The sequence below is a fragment of the Tachysurus fulvidraco genome, chromosome 13 (genome assembly GCF_022655615.1).
Source record: "Tachysurus fulvidraco isolate hzauxx_2018 chromosome 13, HZAU_PFXX_2.0, whole genome shotgun sequence".
In the NCBI taxonomy this organism is placed as follows: Eukaryota; Metazoa; Chordata; class Actinopteri; order Siluriformes; family Bagridae; genus Tachysurus; species Tachysurus fulvidraco.
Window position 1 is genome coordinate 16,412,133 of NC_062530.1, and position 22,915 is coordinate 16,435,047.

The window sequence follows — 22,915 nt, forward strand, 5'->3', positions numbered from 1 at the left end:
ACTGATCATTCAGTATGCATGAAACTTCCTGTATTCCACCCAGGCTATGGAAGACATTTCAATTCAATTCAATTCAATTCAAGTTTATTTGTAAAAAAAATTTTTTTTTTACAATTGACATTGTCTCAAAGCAGCTTTACAGAACATAAACATAGGTTAAAAACATAAACCAAAGGTTAATATAAAGAATAATATAAAGATTAATAAAATACAAAATTCAAGATTAATATTAGATATATTTAAATGTGTTTGTATTTATCCCTAATGAGCAAGTCTGAGGTGACTCAGGCAGCAGTGGCAAAGAAAAACTCCCTTAGATGGTAAGGAAGAAACCTTGAGAGACACCAGACTCAATGGGGAACCCATCCTCATATGCGTGACACTGAAGGGTGTGATTATAAATATACAGTCTGACAAATGTTATATTGATGCAAAAGATGACATCTCCTCTATAGTATCGCAGAGTCCAACTGGAGCTGGTAGATCTCTACTGTAGATGCCTCAGCATTCTCAGAATCGGCCTCAACTCAGTGGAGGTCCAAAATCTTCATCGCAGATGGAAGACGATCAGAGCTGGTACAATTTCTGGATGCCTCGGGATGGGTAGAAAGAGAAAAGCAGTGGAGAGGGATTAACATAGCTGCTGTTCATAATATTTGCAAGTCTGATGTAATAGTGCACAATATTATGGAATGTAGTATGTGTACGCCTGACTAAAGAGATAAGTTTTTAATTTACATTTAAACTGGGAAAGTGTGTCTGAGCCCTATCAGGAACACTATCAGGAAGACTATTCCAAAGTTTGGGAGCTAAATAAAAAAATGCTCTACCACCTTTAGTATACTTAGATATTCTCAAAAAAAGGTACCCCGGATAAATCACCCCAATCCATGTGAAAAATGTTTGGCATGAAAAAATATATCTTATCATCCAAAGAATACCATAGCAACTGTGAAGCATGGTAGTGACAGCATCATGATTTGGAACTGCTTATTTGCAGCTAGGACAACAGTTCTAGTCAAGATAAATGGAACAATCAAGCTTGTTTTAGCACAAAACCTTTCTAGCTACTGTCAGAAAGCTAAAGATGGATGAGAAATTTCACCTTGCAACATGATCGCATCCCAACTATATCCCAAAGGAAAGGATTCAGGAAAGAAAGATCAAAGTCTTGGGATAGGTCAGTCAAAGCCCAGCCAATTAGTAAAATTCTAGAAAGAATACTGAGCACAAGAGATTCTTTGGCAATCTAAAGGAGTTTGAAATTTTTTTGCAAGGCAAGTGAAATAAAATTGCCATAGAGAGAGAGTGAGAGTGGGAGCGAGAGTGAGAGCGAGGGGGAGAGAGAGAGAGAGAGAGAGAGAGAGAGAGAGAGAGAGAGAGAGAGAGAGAGAGAGAGAGAGAGAGAGATTATTGGTTTCAAGATTACAGATAGAAAAAAGATATGAGTTATCTTGATTTCTGCCTTTCTGTCAAAAACAAAATGTCATTTCCAGGATGGGGGACAGTAAATATAGTAAAAGTAATGTTATAGAACCTTCTTTCCTGTACATAAAATGTATATAAAATACAGTTTACCCATATTACCCCTACCACTATTGAACTATGGGTAAACTATGCATACAACTATTTGAAAAGTAAAACAAAAGACCTGGTTCTCTATCAATAAATAAATCTGTTTTGCAAACATAGATGATCCTTAGATGTAAAGGCAGAAATCAAGATAATCTTTTTCCCTATCTGCAACCTTGAAACCAATAATCATACACAGATGGTTAGATTATCTGTTTTAGGTCTTGTGTTCTAGTGGCCTGGTGGTTAAATCCTATGACTGTGGTGCAATAGGTTGTGGGTTTGATCCTTGACTGGAACAATAAATGATACTTAATTGTGTGATTGCCTAGAAATGGCTTCCGTGACAAGTTTCCATACTGTAGTCAAAGGCTATCACAAACATCAACGTGATTCCTACCGACAGGACCTGTCAAGCATTCAGGTGACCTGTGCGATGGTTTCATACAACCCTAATTACTGTTAGGCTTCAGCTCAAAGCTGAATCTTTTTTGCCTATACACTAGGCAAAGGTGGGTTTTAATGTCCTACACACTAATCCCCAATTAAGGAAGGATGTTAAAGATAATGCTTAAGGGGTTTGTCCAACAAAATTAACAGACAAATTATTGTAAGATATTACTGGGTAATCAACACAGTTTGACTTTAGATTTACTGTTCAAGCGCATAATCTCATGAATCAGTATTCATATGGGGGAAAAATGATTTACCCAAATCATATAATGTATATTGGGAGTATTTGCCAAAAAAAAAAAATTACCATCATTGCTACAACCCCAGACTGGGCCATAATATTAAGCTTAAAAAGAATACAGTGACAGAGCAGGTCACCCTAGACTTCGCCAAACATATTGTCTGATCCTTACTGTGTAGTCTTACACATAGTCATTTTTTGGGTTAAATCATTCATTGATTTTTTTTATATTCATATATTTATCTCTCAAATATTCTAAAATATTACTATTTTAAACATGAACTATTCTTAAGCTTCAACCACCCTCTGCTATTTCAAGTTTTCTTTGGACATGGTGTGACTGTATTAAGGTTCCTGCATTAACAGCAATTTTCTGTTTTTCACAAGAAAAACTTACATCTGAGGCAGACCCAGCTATTTGTGCCTTTGAGAAGGAGCAGAAAAGCCCCCAGAGGACCTCAAATATTTTACGCAAAAAGCTCAGAAAGAGTAGAGAAGCCCTCAGAGGACCTTGAATGTTTTGAAAATGTAATGTGTTTGCCTATTTATTCTACCCAAATAATATTTTCTATATTCCTCATTAGAAATGTCTTTTCTTTTTTTGCCCATCTGAGGAACTCCACACATTAGGGCTCAAGCTATAACCACTTACAGTGTTGCCCCCTACTCCAACACCACTGGGACTGGTAGATATTAAATATGCACAAACTTTCTGGACAGTTCACCAAAACAGAATAGCTTAATCAGCAGATCATGGAACCTATAGAAACCCCCCAGGGGGCTGCCACTGGAGAAAGATCTGGATAATTGCTGGATTTGCATAGAAGCAGCAGGCACACATCTTCAGAAATGCATCTGATCTTATTCAAATAACATGTCAGATTAATGGTGTACCATATTTAACAGTGAGAAAGAGTAGGATTATTTCTAAGTAATGTCAATATGTTTTAGTATATATATTTCTTTCACATAGCATTCTATTTAACAAAAGCAGTGTTTTGTGTGTTTTTGACTGATGGCATATCAAATACTATTTGGAAGTGGGTGGCTTTTTGCATTGGCGAGTTTGTGCAGCAGATTGATGCATAATGAAGCATTTTTCACAGCCGCACAGAGATCTGCAGACCAAGCTGGCAGTGTCTATCATCAGCGTGGCTTGAATTTATTCTGCCCTTAAACTTCTAATCAAACCAAATAGAGAAACATGCATCAATAGAACTTTAAAAATAAAAAAGTCCCCAAATGAATTAAAACACAACAGACGCAAGGAACATCGATATGAACCAGGACAACGTGCGGAAAAGCTGATGATTGGACGAAGTTCCCAAAAGAAAAGTAATAAACTGGGGGAAGAGACGAAGGCGCGCGCAGATTCAAAGCGAGCGGAACGTTCCAGGGTACGTGCGGCTTCACCGCAGGTGGCTGACGTCACGTGAGTTTAAAACGGGGCCGCGCGCTCGAGCTGAAGTGGCGAAGCGGACAGCGCTGTGCTGCTATTGCGGTGTACGCAGCCTCTCCAACAAGCCCCACGGTGCCCTGCTCCTGCACAGCCTCTCTCCTCGATTTACAAACACGCATGACGAATTTATGGTTGTTTCTTTGCTGTTAAAAACCGAGAAACAAACTGTATACGTGAAAAAAGCGGAGACTACAATTTTACGCACGACGTCCTCGGATGGACGGACATTAACTGCGGCTTGGAAACAGGGACAAACCGTGATTGTACTGAGGTAGGTTGCATTTGTCATGTCAAGATTTTTGGGGGGTTTTGAATGAAATCTTCTGGTCATTTAATTAGTATAGAGCACTAGAGTAATGGTAAAATAGACTTTTGGCACGGTTACCCTGCGGTGTCGTGGCGCGGTCACCGAGCGATCTGTGCCACTTTACGGTGTTATCACACACGTGCGGCATATAAAGCTCATTTTATATGACTGGTAATAAAGAATAAAAACTCTTGCTCTTTATGTATAGACCAATGGGTCCTTTTCATCAGCTGGACACTAACAACCCCTTGGATTTTTTAATTTTTTTTTATACATGAACTCTGTGAAGCTGGTTTTTAATTGTGCTGCGCCGCCGGCAGGTTTTTCCACACTGTTCCTTCTCTTTATATTCCTGCGGCGTAGTGCACACACTGCTGCACACCTACATTATTAAACTAATAACAGACCTATGGCTTAACTTCCAGTGTCACGATTAAAGGTAAATGTGAAAGGGGTTTCCACTAGATGACTTGGCCTCTATTTATTTAACCAACTTATGTTGTGATTGCATTTTTTGATTCTGTTCCTCACTGGTGTGTTTTCCCAGCACAGCCTCTATCGATCTCTAGTTCAGTGATAAAGACTCGCCGTAATTCAGTGGGCAATAAAGGCTTGTGTTACGCACAGCCCAGATGTTATTTTTCTAATGGACTCAGTGCATGATGTCTATTAAACTGCTTTTGCTGGTGATAAATTACAGTGCGCATACCAGGTTAGGCTATAATTATGGCCACAATCCAACAGACTGAACTTTATTCACATTAGGCATATCACTTTAGTATTTATTATAGACTTATTGAATGCTGCATTTAATTATGACTTTCCTCTGCCAGTCAGAATATCACCTTACAAAGAAAACTGATGCACGGTTTATGGATTAGAGTGACTTTCTTTCTTGGCTTAGCTTGCAGCTGTTATATGAGCAGCACTCCAAAAATATGTGCTGGGAGCAGTAACCTATTTATTTCTGCTCGTTGAGTTTGTTTACGACTTTTTAAAATGTATTATGGAATAAACGCAGTTGAATCATCTTTCCACTTGATGGCTCTATTGAGCAAGGCAAGGTGCCAGCTTTATTTTTTGTTATGCTGTATAAAAACATACAACGTGAAAAAGCAGGTTAACTTTTTCATGCAGATTTTTTAATTGCAATATAATTTGAAAAAAAAATCATTTAGATATTTTTTAAAGGTTGATTCTCTCTTAAATATTCTTATTTTTAGATATGCTTATTGTGACCATGAGTGGGATTTACAAGAGCTATTGAATATTAATTGCTGCTTGATAATGGCTCATACTAATTTCCTATATCATTATCTTTATATTATATATTAGTTTCTTATAATTTTTTAAAATATTTGATCATGATTTTAGAGAAATGTCTGTGTTGTAATTGCTGAATTACTGATCGTGATTTTAAAAAAGATCTGATACACTTCGTATTCACATACACTTATCAGGTATAACATTAACAAAAATGTAATTGCACATAATTTCTATTTGTACAGGGACATTTTTGGAATATCCACCTTTGATATGAGATAATGAGATAGCTAAGTTTTTCAGGCATGAATCGCTTTTATTGTGTACAGTGTGCTTATAACCTTGAACTGTGTTAAATGAATTTTAAGATTGATAACATAATATAGTGCTCGCTGCATAAAATATCAGCATGATGTTTGTTTTGGTTTATCTTTAAGAGTTATACCCCACTGTTGTGGCCATGGCATAGTCGAAGGCGTATTGCCTTGCATTAGTTAGTAGCTACGCAGCAATCAGTCAAAAAGTCATAACTGTCATAACTGTACTGTGGCAATACAGTAATGCAGCTTTTGTTTACAGACCTGTGCTTTTAAGCTAATTAAACAGTCCTTTTAGGTCCTTTTTTGTCATTTTTTTCTTTAGGTTTTCGCCTGATGTTTGATCTTTGTGAGCAATTAGTCCATATGATTGAAACAGTGTATCAGCATTAGAGTTTTCTTCTACTTTATTAGGCAAACGTTTTCTACATTTTCTATCGTAGGATACAAAAGATACAAAAAGATACACTGTGTGCATAGTACCTTTAAATATGATAAGGTTTACATGATGGCTTTATTGTTTCTGTTTTGTTTTTTTTTCAGTTTTATCTGCTTATTAATTGCAAAACAGTTTACACGTTGTTTCAATAATAACAGCTTAAACACACTTGAGCATTTGTGTACAATTTTACTGTGTATACATTTGAATGTAAATGCCTGATCCAAGGCTGTTGCACGTAACCTTGGATTGATGTGTGCTGAGTGCTGATATGTTGTTAGGCCAGTGTGTGTGTGTGTGTGTGTGTGTGTGTGTGTGTGTGTGTGGTGTGTGTGTGTGCACGCAAGCATTTGTATGTGTGTGTGTGCATGAGCAGCCCCTAAACAATGAAATTGAGTGAGTATTCACCTTTGCTCAGCAGAGTTCCAGACCTGATTCAGTTTGACAGCACTTAATGAGAGAGAAACATGGTGTTTCTTCTTCTCTCTTTTTTTTCTTTTATCATTTCCCTCTCTTTAGCCATGTGATGCTTCCAAGGGCAAATGTTGATTTCAAGCCTTTACAGGCTTTGCGACTGCATATAATGTTTCCAGTTTACACTCTAGTAAACCCTTTCAGTTGGAAATCCTGATGTTTGGCTCAATCAATACACTTAATTAGTGTTGATTAATGAAAGAGCGTTGGTTGCGCAGTGCTGACAGTTGTTTGAATTCCCAAGGACAAACGTATTGGCATGCTGCATGGTGCCGCTTTGCCAGGCATAATAAGTATCCAGTCAGATTTAAATGTATTGCTTGCACTGGTACATTTGTGAGCGCTACAAATTTGAAGATGCTCACATGACACTCATTTACATTAGTAAGGTATCAGTTAATTTATGTCATTTAGTGCAAAAAAATAGTGTAGTCATTCAGAATTGATTTGCATACTGTGTCTGCATTCCCAGATAAGAGCAAATAAGCAGCATTCATTTGTTACATTAAACAGAGTATAAACATCACAAGGATGTATTAAATGATAATGCTAGTGAGATGTATATTATCGGGTAATACTTACTACTAGTATAGCTGACATAAGTCATCATGACATAAGCTGAAATAAGTGTTTAGATTTGCATAATACAGAAATAGTTTGAAATCTAACGGGTTAGAAGCTGGATAATAGGTGTGTGTGTTCATATAGGTGTATATATATATAGGTGTGTGTGTGTGTGTGTGTGTGTGTGTGTGTGTGTGTGTGTGTGTGTGTGTGTGTGTGTGTGTGTTTGAGGAGGATAAGTGGATTTTGTGTAATACCAAAGTAGAGTTTTGGAGCAAATATCTCCAATAAACATTGCATTTACAGTCATCAGATAGCTGCTAAGCTTATAGAAGATTAACTGTAACCTTTGATTTAGGGAAGACTGATTATTGCATGGAGTGCTTTTAAAACACCAGTAATGAGACACAGGAAGAACGTGATAGAGCACCTGGATCAGACGCGAAGAACCAAGGGGCACAGTGTTTTGCTAATGAGGCCAGAAATTAAATCTATGTTAGTGCTTTGTTTCTTTACAGATGCGTTTCAGTGATGTTCTGTACTTAGAACATGTACTTAGTCCTTTCTGTTCACTTTAAGTGAAACAGATTTAGCAAACGTTCATGAGAAGGTAAGTTATCTACTATCAACCAGATAAGACAGCGTCAAGTCATATAGTTGTGCTTCAGACTCTGTGAAATGACGTCTTTCTAAACCAAATTTAGGAATGACTGATGAAAATATAAAATGTGAATGAATCTTCTATTAAATCAAAGTTCATAAAGTTAGTCAAGTGAGACTGCTTTTTTTAGGCTTATGGGATATATTTAACAATTTAATCAAACAGTTCAGATATAATCATGCTGAATTCTGAGTGAAGAATTGCTGTCTTTTTTAAACCAATTACTGTAATGGCTTATAATAATTTTACACGAGCAAACCGATGGATTAAACCTTGATACATACAATGAAATCACACATTCTTTCTGGAGATGTTTGAGATGTCCTTAGCTTGTAAGAAACTCATTACGTAGTATTATACACACCTCCATCTAATCATTTTAATCTTGAAAACACATCTAAATTCAGCATCACTGAGAGAGATAGAGGAAAGATGTTTTCATTCTCTAGCAAACTTTGACCTTTATTCTGTAAATTAAGCCATTTTTTTTACATGATTGACAGATGTTATTTTAGTAAAAGTTTACTGAACAAATTACAATCACCAAATACCCCGGAGCCACGGCAACTGCATTACATAACACTGATGAAAAATATGACGGCAAAAGAAGAAACAACAAAATGAAAAATAGGGCATGGTCACTCTCTTGACAGCTGGTCGTTTATGATTCCTTAATGAAGCATACAGAATTGCTTCAGTTCTCGATATTGCAAAAAGAATGTGTGGGTATTTAAATGCCAGGCCCTCCATAACATACCAAGTCCCCTCCAAATACATTGGGAAAGCAAGGACAATTCGTTTGTTTTTGTCATACATAGAAAACATGTGGGTTTGAAATGAAAAGATTAATATAAGATCAGAATTTCAGCTTTCCTTCAATGACATTTACATATTGATGTGTTTGAACCCACCACCCATTTGATTGACAGGTGTTTTTGTTGCCCAGAATTTCACATATAAACACCGCATTTGCTGTGAGCTGTCTATGGGAGAAAAGCGAGCCATTTTGAAGCTGAGAAACAGAGTAAATCTATCAGAGCCATTGCATAAGCATTGGACATAGCCAATACAACAATATGGAATGTCTTGAAAAAGAAAAAACCCACTGGTGTACTAAAAATCAGACATAAAACTGGTTAACGGAGGAAACAACAGCAGTGTATTACAGGAACATTATGAGAGCTATTAAGAAACACTCAGGAGACAGGGCAGGAGTAAAGTTGTCATAATCCAGAAAGACATAGAGAGCAGCCATATAGAGGTCATACCACATGCATGTGAAACACTCATTGGAAGAAAATAACAGAAAAGCAGATTGGAATTTGCAAAGATATATTGACAACCATAAATTTAACTGCCCACCTTATAAAAATAGAATCAACAAGAATAAAAGAGACTAAAAGAATAAAATAAAAATATACTAAGAATAGTTGGAGTGAGTATCATGGCTTGGGCTTGCATGGCTGCTTCAGGAAAAAGGTAAGCAAGCACTAATCATTATTAATGATATAATTCGTAATGGGAGGAACTTCATCATGCAGCAAGACAATGACTCAAAACACACTGCCAATAAAACAAATGACTTCATCAGTGCAAAAAAAAGGAAGGTGACAAAAGAAGAATGCATCGATTTGGTAATTTCTTTATGCAGTTGGTCTAAGCATGAAATATGCAACGAAATATTGAGTGTTATTTACTTTTATTTACTGTAAGACTATCAGTTCCTATAATTTTGCTACCTAAAAATTGTGTGCTCCTTTGAGTTATTAAACAAACCTTGATGTAAATATCAGGAATCAAAAATAAATTCTTAATAAACTTATTAACCTAATTCAAAATAAATTCTGACCTGTTTGCTCATATTCATCTTTTGATCTCAAACCCAAATGTCTTCGGTGTATAACAGAAACAAAAGTATTGGTCTGGAGATTGCGACATTTGGACTGTATATCTTTCCACTGCCTTTCCCACTTTGTGGACCAATGCACAGTCACCTTCTGTACCACTTGTGGGTGTCAGATCACTAAACAAGAGAAAGAAGGAAGTTACTCAGGATGTACAGTACAATGTGTGGTAGGGTGTGCATCAGGACCAGAAGAACTCTACAAAGTAGTCATGTGAGTGGGCAGTTTTTACTTTCTTGCAGATGTTCAGACAAGGAATGCCAAGGTGATTATAATAGCAAGTGGGAGTAGGATTTAAAAAAGCTCTTGAATTATCTACTGAAACTCGTCAGAAGAAAAGGGAAGAGAAGTTGTTTTGACTGTTGAAATGTTGACGCAGTCCTGCTGCTGTGGAAGAGAGACAGAAAGAGAGACAGACAGATGCATATAGCCACCCTGGGAGACAGAGAGATACACACAGAGTGAGACAGAGATAGAGGAAATCGTTATCGCATAGTAACCTACTGCGAGCATGCATGCAACTTCTCTCCCTTCTCTGCCAGTGAGCTATGCTTTTATTATTACCTGCTGAGGCTACATGCCGAGAAGGCTTAATGCAATCATTGCGCTCCAGCGGTGAGTGCTTGGGGCTAGCTCCACCCCAAGTGGACTTTTTTATTTTTCTGTGGCCTTGCACGCTGTCCATGGTGTTTAACTGGCTCTCCAGGGCAGTGGCACTCCTTAATCTGACTGTTACTTAACCTTCTTGTAGAAATGATTAGAATCTTTAAAACAAATGGCTTGAAAAACTATATTAGATCTCAGTTTATTTTTTTTTAAAGAACTGATTGAGGACACTCATTCATTCATTCATTCATTCACTCATTAATTCATTCATTTTCTATCGCTTATCCAAACTGTTCTCGGGTCACGGGGAGCCTGTGCCTATCTCAGGCGTCATTGGCATCAAGGCAGGATACAGCCTGGACGGAGTGCCAACCCATCGCAGGGCACACTGATTTATATGCATTTATTTGTTTGGAATACACTTTTATCTGTAGCATTAGTTATCAGTTACTAGCTTTTGTTATTTCATGTGATTTAAACAACTTTCCAATCATTAGCACAGACCCTGCTGAGTTAACATTGTTCTCCAGAGCAAAGAGGAATTAGCTACTTGTTTTTATCAGAGGAGATTGACGATTTAAATCCTAATACTGTCTAATACTTTCTCAAATGTTGTAAACATTTTTATTTTAACAACTTCACCAGTAGGGAATACCCTTGTCATATATTAGCTTTGTTCCTTAAAAACACAAGTTGCTCACTGTTTTTTTGTAGTGTTTGTAGCAGTGTGCAGAAACTTTCCTTTATATGCCAAGGAACTTGTGAATTTTGTAGTTTTTATATGTGAATTCAGTATTTTGTTTACAGTGTTTTTACAGCAGTTTAAAAAAGGGACTGGAACAGTATTCACTTTCGTGTGTGTGTGTGTGTGTGTGTGTGTGTGTGTGTGTGTGTGTGTGTGTGTGTGTGTGTGTGCATGTCTGTGTGTCTGTGTGTTAGTGTCAGTCCAGTCTGTGGTTGCTGAGGGGTCTGATGGCCTGGGGGAAGAACCTGTTACATAGTTGGCTGTGAGGCCCCGAATGCTTTGGTACTGATAGCCAGACAGCAGGAGAGTGAAAAGAGTGTGAGGGGTGCTTGGGGTCATCCTCAATGCTGGTGGCTTTGGAGATGAAGCCTCTGGTGTAAATGCTGTGATGGAGGGAAGATGGACCCCGATGATCTTCTTAGCTGTAACTTTGCTATCTGCTGCAGGGTCTTGTGATTTAAACTGGTTTAATTTCCAAGCTAGGAAGTAATGCATCTGCTCAGGATGCTATTGGAAGTCCCTCTGTAGAATATGTGAATGAGGATGGTGGCTGGGAGATGAGCTTTTCTCAGCCTTTGCATAGATGCTTCTGGGCATTCTTGGATATGGGGCTAGTGTTGAGGGGCCACGTGACGTTCTTGACATTCATCAGATGAACACTAAGGATTTGGTCAACTAAGTCAAGACCCATCTCTTTTGTTTTGTTCATTTTCAGTGACAGGTTGTTGATGCCACGACAGGCCGTTAAACACTACATCTCCTCTCTGTATGCTGACTCGTCGTTTTTGGTTATAAGACCCCCACGGTTCAAGTTAACAGTGAGCATCATACAGTATGATTCAAGCTGTGCATTGTGCAAAATATAAACTATGTATAAAACCTTTATTAATATATTTGCAAATCAAATGACCATTATGTTTATGTGAACAAGTGCATTGATCCTTCCTAGAGAACACCCCCAAATATCCTCATATGGTCGAACATAAGCAATATAAACACAGTCTCAGATAATTAGTCATAGAAGTGAAGCAACACTAAGACCAAAAAAAATTGCTTGAAAATGAAAGTTCATGAAGAAAAGTCATTGTGTTATTCTCATCAGCAGGGTGCTCTCACAAAGAAAGTACAGCAATGGCACTTCCATTGCCAGATTTCTGACTTTGTTTCTTTGGAATTTTTTAAGTCGCTCAATAGTAGTTGTAATCTTATAATGGTTTAATTAAGCTAGCAGACATCATGAGGCTGTGTTAGAGTGCCAGTGTATAAGCACAAAAACTGTGTGCATACATTTCAGTTTGTGAACATATAATTTTGTATAATTGGTTATACTTGTAATTGTATATACATCACTTTAACATATGTGGTAGGAATGAATACTTGGAATTTATGATCAAAAATGTAATTTAAAAAAATAAAAAACACAGCTCTTATAAAAGATGAATGGCATGCAGTGCTTGTTAAAAGGGAAATTAAGAAAAGAAAGAAAATCCCATTAGTAAATCTTCATGCAAAATAATAATTCAAGCTCAACTTATTTGATCTATTTACATAGATTACACTTTTGGCTTGACATTACTCTTACACTGAGTATGTGTGTGCTTATGAAATTTGACAAGGTGATTAGTTCTATGAGGTAGAGGCCATGCAGCAGGATTTCCCTCATCTATCTAAATGTCAACAGGACTCATAGGTCCAAAATCCACTTTCTTAAATATAAAGGCAAGATTGTATGGCGTCTTTTGACACCAAAAGCTGCTCCAAATGTAGAGCTTCATGGGCTGCTCAAATAATAGACATGAGTTGATCTCTAAATTTTGGTTTGTTTGCTGACTTGATTACACAGTAAGACAATTACTCAAATTAATTAATTTGATAACATTATTTGTTTATAATATCATAAAAGATAGTAACTATAATTCTACTAGAAGCAGCAGCGGTTAGTTTCCATAAACCAAGAAATTTGCCTGTTAGATAGAATGCTATTCTAATTATCAGTTCGCTTTAGGTGGCCGTTTTTGCAGTAAGTGTTTTGTGTTTCCTGTAACCTTGTTTGCATTTGTCGGCATAGTGTAACAGCAACTCGTATTTCAGGAATCTCTAAGCACACTGTTATTCCTATATTTAGGTTCTTATTTAGTTATACTTTAAACTTTTTCTTGCCTCCGTACTTGTGTATGCATGTCGATGCACACAGTTTGAAGCCACAGTTCTCTAGATCGCTGTCTTTGCAAGTATTTTTTACAAATCTGTACCACATACTACAATTGTGAAGATATTAATAAACTGGAAACATATTAATAAGGAAGTGTGATGCTTTGACAGTCTAAGTACTACAGTATAATGCCTTTGTGGGATATTTGACTCATGTTGTAGATAAGTAAATACATTGTCAGTTTCATTCATGCAGAACCAAAGTCTGTATATTCTTCAACCAGGCAGAATGTTGTGATAGAAAATAGGCATTTATGTTACATGACATATGCATAAATGGCACCATGCACACAAAGGACATAACAAATTAAGACTATGTAACTAATTGTGATATAATAATAAAAATAAATGTATAATAATTGTTTTTATAACCTCTAAAAATATCTATTTCTTTAATGTGAAAAGTATAAAAAAGTCTCACTGTCATTACGGAACACACACCTGCAAATTCATGAAGTTTTTTATATTATTTCACCCATGTGGCATATCAGACATCATAATGGGGGAAAAGTATGATCTCTAACCGTGGCATGGTTTTTGGTACTAGACGGGCTAGCATGAGTATTTAGAATATCTAAAAACTGCTGAACTTCTGGGATTTTCACACACAACAATGTCGAGATAATACACAAAATCGGTTGAAAAGCAAAAATTAAACATTGAGTAAACAACGACTTTGTGTGTGCAAACGACTGGAAAATGGTCAGTGAGGATAGGTAGAGTAACTCATACAATAACTCTGTACAACATTGGTGAGCAGAAAAGCATCTCAACATGCTTAAAACAAATACTGTCTAGTTTTAGTGTGAGTCTTTCCTGTTCACTACGGTTGTAGATTGTTGAGCGAGTTAATATATTATTCATGTCAGCTGAAAGCTCCATACACAGAACTGTCATTCATTCATGTTTTTTGTTTTTCACACCATTCTGCTTAAACTCTAGAGACTGTATTATTGGTGAAAATGCCAGGAGATCATCATTCATGTTTATTCATGGTGCTTATTTCAAATCGTGCAATAATGACTTTTCCATGCCATCACCTAATACCTGAATACATTCATTTTTCTTATGCTTTCAAAAAATTGGAATGCGAACACATTCCTGTTATATAATATGATGGTAAAATCTTGAGGTCTTTCATTCGGACAACCATAAATTGCCAGTCTTATTAAAGTCAACAGATGCTTTGAAACCAGGGCCATTTTCTTTTAATTATATGCATTGAACTGACTGGTGTGTACAGTGACCCTGATAGACTGTATTACAAGCTGCAGCTCAGCTGTGTGTCTGTATTACTTTGCTTTGCTTCTTGTCCTTCTTGCTCATTCCAAAGATTACATTAAAGCCAATAAATCAAATCCACTGCAAATGTGTGAAATGTAAATATAATATTGGCAACCTGTTTTTATGCTTAGTTACAAAACGATTGAAGATTCCCTATCTTCTTCTTCTTCTTTTGGCTTTTCCCTTCATCGGTCGCCACCGCGAATCATCTCTCTCCACCTATCCCTATCTTCTGCATCCTCAACACTTGCACCTGGCTTCAAATCCTCATTAATTACATCCATATACCTCCTCTTTGGCCTCCCTCTTTGCCTCCTGCCTGGCAGCTCCATGTCCAACATTCTCCTACCAATATACTCACTCTCCCTCCTCTGAACATGTCCAAACCATCTTAATTGCCTCCCTAACTTTGTCTCCCAAATGTCCAACATGAGCTGTCCCTATCATTGCTCACAAAACAGGGACCAACTGCATTACTGTATGTCTTGCAAGCTATAAAAAATAAAAATCCTATTCAACTTGAAGGTCAATGACAGGAGTCAAATAACTGAATTACTTAGGTCAAACAATCACGTCTGAACAAAAAGACTGGACTCAGGAGGAGGAAACACAATGTTATAATAATGTGTCATGTTTATTACAATTTCTAAATTGTGGATACATTTTCATATGACTGCTGTGACAAACAGTAAGAGCTCAGAAGCAGGGAATGAGTAAATGATGAGTTTCCTTATTGATGGAACAGCACTGTGCAACACTGGCACCTCAGATATTTTGTACAACAAAGAGTAGTTCTCTATATTTGAACTGAATAGTCGCAATTGCATTAAGAATAAAAAACAGGGTGCTGATTGTTATCCAAGGAAGGTGTGTATTTTTGTCGCAGCTTCTGCTGCATTTAAGAGAACACACAATGATGAAAGAAGGCATGCTGTTTGACCATTTCACTTAGAGGTATGAACATGTACTGTTATGGTCCAGAAGAAATTTTAAAATTGAAATACCATTAATGTTATGCAATACCATTATATAGTATATAACAACATAACAAAGACATCTCGGCACAGAGTGACCCTCGATAAGAATAAAACACAGTGGGGGCATGATTGTATATAATATAATGCGTATATAGATACAATAATGTATTAGAAGACAAACATGATGCTGTCATTTGAATTACACTTAGCCCTACTGTCAGCTGTGCTTTTATCGAAAAATATTCAACACGTTCTATACAATCAGTTTTAAAACTTCAGTAACACATGCGGTATAATAGTTCAGTCTAGTCTAAATCTAGTCAAAAATCTCCATGATTTTTTAGATTATGAGACTTCTAAAAAGGCTAGCTATTCAAACTTAACTGAACTTAACTAATCGAACTAAACAGACCTTATCGGCTCTGTTAAAAAGAAACATTTTTCAATTCACTGGTCACTCAAAAAAGGTAATATTTAAATATATTTGAAAATGTGTGTTCTAAATGAAGATTTTCGGACTTTAAAATGAATATACAGTATGTTGAATGGTGATATATGTAACGAACAGAAGACAATGAACGAACAGATGAAATCAAAACCAGTGTTTATTGATAGTTCAGGTCTGAGGTAAAGCTGCAAAGCTTGGAGACGTGGCGAAGGATGCTTCGCCCGTGCTCAGATAAACACACGCTCGAGAAGGAGTTGGATCTAGTAACGTGCAGAACAGGATCTGGAAACGCTACTGAGAAGAAGAATGAGCGAGTCGAGTTAGTAAGTATAGCATACGAGACTGGATGGTGAATGAAGGTGAGAGCGTGGCTTAAATAGTCTGTGAGCAATTAGTGTTGAGTGACAGGTGATTATCAGAACTCCGGTGATTGAGATCTGAAAGAAGTGTCGTGAGAACCTGGCATATCCGTGACAATATAAATGGTGGCTCTTTCCCACCTGTTTCTGACTTTTGAAGTTGTAAGACAAAACAAATTATGTATGTTTGTTATGTTACCGACAACCCATATCACACAAAGGCTTCTCAAATAGACTACCAACTGGAGCAAAACCTTTTGACCATTTTAATGCCTTGTACTTGAAACTCCTGATTCAGTCACATTAGAATTAGCGATATCAGGCAATGATGTTGGGCGAATTGAGCTGCTTAGTTCCAGTGAATGGAAATCTTAATGTTACAAGCATACAAAGGCATTATAAACTATTCCGTGCTTACAGCTTTGACCCAAATATGAGTGTGATTGTCAGGTGTCCATGTACATTTGGCCATGTAGTGTCATGCTTTTCTTTGTTACATAGCAACATCTTTTATTTATTTTTTAAATAGATTCTCTGTTATGTAAAATGTCTGTGAAAGAATTGTTACTATAGAAACAATAATTAAGTTATTAGAAGGATTAATATAAAACTATCCTTTGACTTCCAGCCAGCAAATAAAAAAGAATACAGAGAATAAACTACCAACATAACATACGGGAAAAAACCTGAAATCCAACAGAGACATAACTGCAATTGCAACAATACACATGTGATCTAAATAGTATAATGACCAAGAAGGAAGCCAATGAATGAATCACATTACCTCATATTTCTAAGGAAATGTAGCATTGCAGGCAGGGGAGGATGTGTTTGTAATAGTTTATTTAATACTTTTGTAAAAGTATTAACAGTACATTTGTAATTTCAATCTGAAGATGTTGAACAAGAGACATTTTACTTCGGACAGTAATTTTAATAGACATTTTGAGTTCTTTTGCAACAAATATTTTATTAACATAATGCTTCACAATCCATGATTTATTCGATTGATATTAAAAATAAAGTCATAGAAAATGATGCAGCGAAATAATAATGAGCTCTGTAGCAGTGACTGATCCGTCATTTTCACCTAAAAGAAAACTATAAGTTAGCAAAAACAGTAAACTTCCACAACCGGGTTCTTGGGCTCTGTAGATAGATATAGATTGGGGCTGGTATAGATTGAAAGTTGTAGGTGAGCATATAATGTAAAATACATGTTGGTTGGTCTGGAGCTATCTGTCTCTGCACATGCTTATTGTATTTTGTGGGTTGTGCAGATTGGGACCTCTGGTGTTCAAACAGAGCAACTGGATTAGGTTCACTATTAATAGAATTCTGATTTCCTGAATCGTACATTTTCATCATGCACATCATCACATTTTTGCATCACCCTTACTATTTGGAATGGCTGTATATTAGGAAAGATGAGATAAAAATAACTAGCATGACACACATCATTTAGGCTAATCCACAATTGCTGATGCGGGAATCAATACTGCTGTTTTTCACTCAATGTCACTTATCCACAGCTCCTCATGGCCCCAGATAATGCTCTCATCAGGGTTTTTTTTCCTGGTCCTTTCCCTTATAATAATCAACTTTACTATCCTGTCTGTTAGAAATATTTCTAAATATTTGCCTTACATATATATACATATATATTTTGCGTAGTTCATGAACACAGATATAACCTGCACCATCATTCTAAGTCATCCTGAACAACATTTTATAAACTGTAAAAATGTAAAAATGTCTCAACTGGTGATACCACTGTTTATCACATAATCCAAATATACACTCACAGTCCACTTTAATAATGATACCTGTACACCAGCTGATTTATGCAATTATCCAAGCATCCAAACATTTTGCAGCAGCACAATGTATAAAATCATGAATATATACTGGTTAGGAGTTTCAATTAATGTTCACATTCAACATTATAATGGGGAAAATTGTGATCTCTGAGACTTTAACCATGGCAGGTTTCTCCTGATCTCCTGGGCTTTTCCCACATAATATTCTTTAGATTTTACACAGAATTATGCGAACAACCAAAAACAATGGGCCAGAGTTTTCATAAGAGACTTCATAGGAAAATAGGCAGATTTGAGCTGACAGGAAGTATATAGTAGCTCAAATAATCACTCTTTACAACTGTGCTGAACAGAAAAGATTCACATGGAACACACTCAACCAAAAATACTGTAATAAGGCCAGTTATAATCTTTAAATGTCCAGTTTTGTCGAGTGTGTCCTTATAGAATGGGCAGTCGTGGCCTAATGGTTAGAGAGTCTGACTTGTAACCCAAAGGTTGTGGGTTCGAGTCTTGGGCCGGCCATGACTGAAATCCCCCACAACTGTTCCCCGGGCGCCGCAGCATAAATGGCTAGCCACTGCTCCAGGTGTGTGTTCACGGTGTGTGTGTGCACTTTGGATGGGTTAAATGCAGAGAACGAATTCTGAGTATGGGTCACCATACTTAGCCGTATGTCACTTCACTAAAAACAAAAGCCTCAGATTCCTGTTCTTGGCACATGGTCTGTGGCCAAAGGATGCTTATTTGAGTTACAATAGACTTCCTGTACCTCAGACCATTCTGGTCATTATCTTCTGGATTAAGGATGTTTTTTGTGCTTTGGTTTGGATCACATGGCTTTGCGTAAACTCAAACAAATCAGATCAGCAGTTTCTGAAATACACAAACCAGCCCCTCTGGCAACAACAACCATGGTTAAAGGTGCAGAGATCACTTTAACTGATTAACTGAATCTCTTGAACTATATCTGCATGGTTTACTGCTTCCACATGATTGACTGACTGGATAACTGCATAAAGGAGCAGATGTACAGGTGTTCCTATTAAAATGGACAATAAGTGTGTAAATCCTATAAAAATAAATAAATAAATTATGGGAATTATTTATAAACCATAATAAGTTTTTTCCTCAGAGAGATTGACAGTGTGTGCGCATACACAATGCACATGTGCACACAAATGCAAATCAGATCTCAGTGACATTTTCAAACCGAAGATGAAACAATCACAAAAATGTTTTGATGTGCATATGTGTGTGTGTTTGTGTGTGTGTGTGTGTGTGTGTGTGTGTGTGTGTGTGTGTGTGTGTGTGTGTGTTTGCATACCTAAATAGTCACTTTTGGCTGATAAAAATGCTGTAGGACTGAATAAATGCATTAATAAAATATATTGATCAATCTAGTCCATAAAATATATTTTTTCTTTCAATACACTTTTCACAAGATTTAATTTAATTAAAAAATTTAAATAAATCTCATAAATATTTATTTAAAATTAAATTAATTAAAATCTCATTTAAAATTTTGAGAATATATTCATATAGAGACTTTACAATATTGGACGTGATTAGCATTATTTCACAGTCCCACTGGTTGTTGAAGGTTTCTGGTTCAAACTTGTAATAAAATAGTGAAAGAAAAAGAGAATTTTTTTCTACAGATTTTGTGAGCTTTCTAAATATGCACTTTACTTGCACCATTGCCACAAAATGATAGAACACGTCACAAATCAGATGTAATTTCAGACAAGTGATCTATTTTTTGATTGCGGTGTATTAACGTGTTAAGAGAGCGATGAGAATTTTGTCTATGAGTTGTTGAAGTTCATAGTTTCTATTAAAGGATGAGATGCTCTACAAAGTAATATATTTATAGCAATAATAGTAACCACTAATTAACTGATGGGTAAGACCTAGCTCCACATAAAGAGTGCTTGGGGAACAGCAAATTACAGCAAATGAAAAAATACAGCAAATGAAATACTTTTTTCAGATACATTTGAATAAATGCACACTTCAAATGAATGAAAACTTTTACGGCAGCCAGTCACGTTTTTCTATAAATAACAATTCCGAATTAAAATGAGCTACTTATTTATCATCATTGAAGACGCACAGCAAAACTGGCTATAATGAGCCAAGAGACTGTTGGTTCAAAGTTGTGTACTGCTTACAGTAAGCTGAGACCAAACTGCATGGTAAATTGCGACTTCCATAATGTACGATCTCTGAGTGAATGTTCCCCAATAATACTATTTACAATGGGCAAAGTTTAACCAGCCTTACAAATAATTTAGCTGTCTTGTTTGGTACACGTGTTTGTAAATTCTTTGAGATAAGTTAAGCAGTATTTAGCTGTAGGTTTGTTCTTCCTAACATTAATCATTCTCTGTGTGAAATGTGTTTCCATATTAGTTACAGTTCCCTATTTGATCTTTATATTTTTCAGCAATCTCTGCATTACACTGAATTGAAATAGGAATTCTCTCTCTCTCTCTCTCTCTCTCTCTCTCTCTCTCTCTCTCTCTCTCTCTCTCTCTTTTCTTTTTTCTTTCTTTTTTTTTTTTTTTACAAATAATTTTCTTTTCCAGCATGCATTCCCCTTCATCTGTGAACATGACTTATACATCACTGTTCACTACATGTAGTAAGAGTAGTTTGAATCTTCAACACTCAGGAGAGGGCATTATCTATTCTGAAGGTGCCATCACTCTGCTAACCCCACAGGAGAGCCTTCTCTTTATTGTGTTAATATTTTCTCTGTGAAATGGTAAAGAGCTATTCACAGCAGCCGTTCATTTGACTACAGCTCCCCAGCAGCTGGAATTGAATGGAGTTTAATTTTCTTCTCTAAACTTGGTTTGGGATCACCTGGTTGGAAATTGCCTCTACTGTTGTCGTGTGTCTTGTTCCAGGACCACTGCAGTGACACTAACAGATTGGAACTTGCTGGACCTTTCATGTTTGCTAGAACTAACTCACATGGACAATCAAACAAAATGTAATGCATTTGCTTTTTTTTTTTTTTTTTTTTTTTTTTTTTTTAGCAGATGTACCTGTGCAGTTGTTGTGGAAAAATGTGTGTAATATATAGATTTTGTTATGACACATTATAAATAGACTGTATCTTAATTGACATAACATTTATTTAAAAAAACAACACACTTAAAATGAGTTAACTTATCCTTTAAACCGTTTTTACCTGAGAGCACATAAAATGATCTAAAATACAGGCAAGATTTTATTAATATATATATTTATATTGACAGTTATGAGTTTGAATCCCATAACTGCCAAGCTGTCACTGCTGCCATAGGACTTTATTGAAGATTTCTCCGATTTTAGTGTGATATTAAGCAAATTACAAACAAACCAAGAGTTTACCAGTAGTGGCAATAAATCTGGGGTTGACTATCTTAATGCAAATGTATGCTTGATGTATCTTTGAAGCTGTCATTAAACGGTGGGAAAATCTGGGACAATTATAAATATGATTGAATGTGGCCATTTTCCAAAACTGATTGTTTGGTCAAGAAAATGACCAGGGGGCTATGTGTTGTACAGTCTTATTTTAGGGTTTTGTAAATGGTCAAAACATCTTATGGTCAACACACTCAAGGCTGCATTACCAGGTAATTTAATTTGACATTTTTATCGATGTTAACATTATATATATGTAATGCAAAGTAAACATAAAGGCTGACATCAAAAAGTCCAAAATGCAGTGAAGTTTGCAGTAAGAAAATGCTGGACTGCTCAATTTGTTCTCCTACTGGAATGAAACTAGATGTTCTCTATTCAGTTCAAAGAATCACATTCAAGGGCATGACCACTTACCCTCACTGCGGTGTGTCTGGCTCACATTCATTTCTCAACTTCATATTGCATTCAAAATCGCAGCCCACTGTGTCAAAGGTTGGCTGAATTGTACCTCTATTTAAGATAAGTTTGAATCATACTAAGTAAACTGGTCTCCCCTTTCTTTTCCCCTTCCATTTTTATGAGCTTCAGGTTAGGCAGATCCACTGGCCTTTTCCCCATTACTATTCCCATGATGAGTCATGTCTAAGACAAAATGAATGATCTGTATGTTATTGGTTTGCTTCCACTATGTAGAGCCTCTAGCTTATTCAGCAGCAGCCTGCAATCAATGAGGGCTATAAGTGGAGTTAAAACCGCACCTGAGGCCTTAGAACTGCCTGCTCAACACTGTGTGCTAATCTTGTGCATAATTTAGAGCCTCATGCCCTTCCTCTTCCTCATTATCAAGTGTGGGACGAGGGCAAAGGAGAACCACGAGGTTTCACTGGTCATCACATTAGGACCATCAGCTCCAATAAAAGAGAGGAGCCAGACCTGTGGAGAGCAAACAGCCGAATGCACGGTGAGCTTTTATATGATTCTGATGAAAGCAATGAGGGAGGTTAATTGATGGTTATGATGATTTTGAGAGATCCAAAGAGGCTATGTAGATTACACAACTTCAGATTTCAACTGATATGTTTATGGAGAACACTTCAGCTGAAAGCTTAGGAAGTAAGTTAGTGTGAAGCTTGTCTTCATAGAACATTAAATACAAAAATAAAGGTGAACATCATGGCATTTGACATTCATAGTATTTGCATGAGTTGACATTGTTTTACAGAGACCGTCAAATTAGTTATAAAATTATCATTATGGTATTATTTCCTTCCATTTTTCCCCCTTTTTTTAGAGTTGTAACACAAAATGTTTAATTCACATAAAATATTTAATTCATATGAAAGTTCAGTATGGCTCATGTCCAGAGAAAGTATTGGAAATTAATTTTA

At 36.4% G+C, this 22,915-nt stretch overlaps 1 protein-coding gene and 1 non-coding gene across 5 annotated transcripts in view; both read left to right on the forward strand.

The window, feature by feature from the left end:
- The first annotated feature begins 1,892 nt into the window (after positions 1-1,892).
- On the forward strand, positions 1,893-2,023 carry LOC113652798. The gene has a single exon (XR_003442946.1). It is a non-coding gene; the product is annotated as a small Cajal body-specific RNA 14 (non-coding RNA).
- Positions 2,024-3,403: 1,380 nt separating this feature from the next.
- The window catches only part of megf11 (multiple EGF-like-domains 11), a 98,911-nt gene continuing 79,399 nt past the window's right edge, over positions 3,404-22,915 (forward strand). Inside the window, exon 1 of one of the 4 annotated variants that reach the window (XM_027161552.2) lies at positions 3,404-3,996. The gene's annotated coding sequence lies outside the window, so the exon portion shown is untranslated. Of the gene's footprint in view, positions 3,997-22,292; positions 22,489-22,915 lie in introns of those variants that run through there. The other 3 variants (XM_047822283.1, XM_027161553.2, XM_047822282.1) reach the window with 3 other exon arrangements.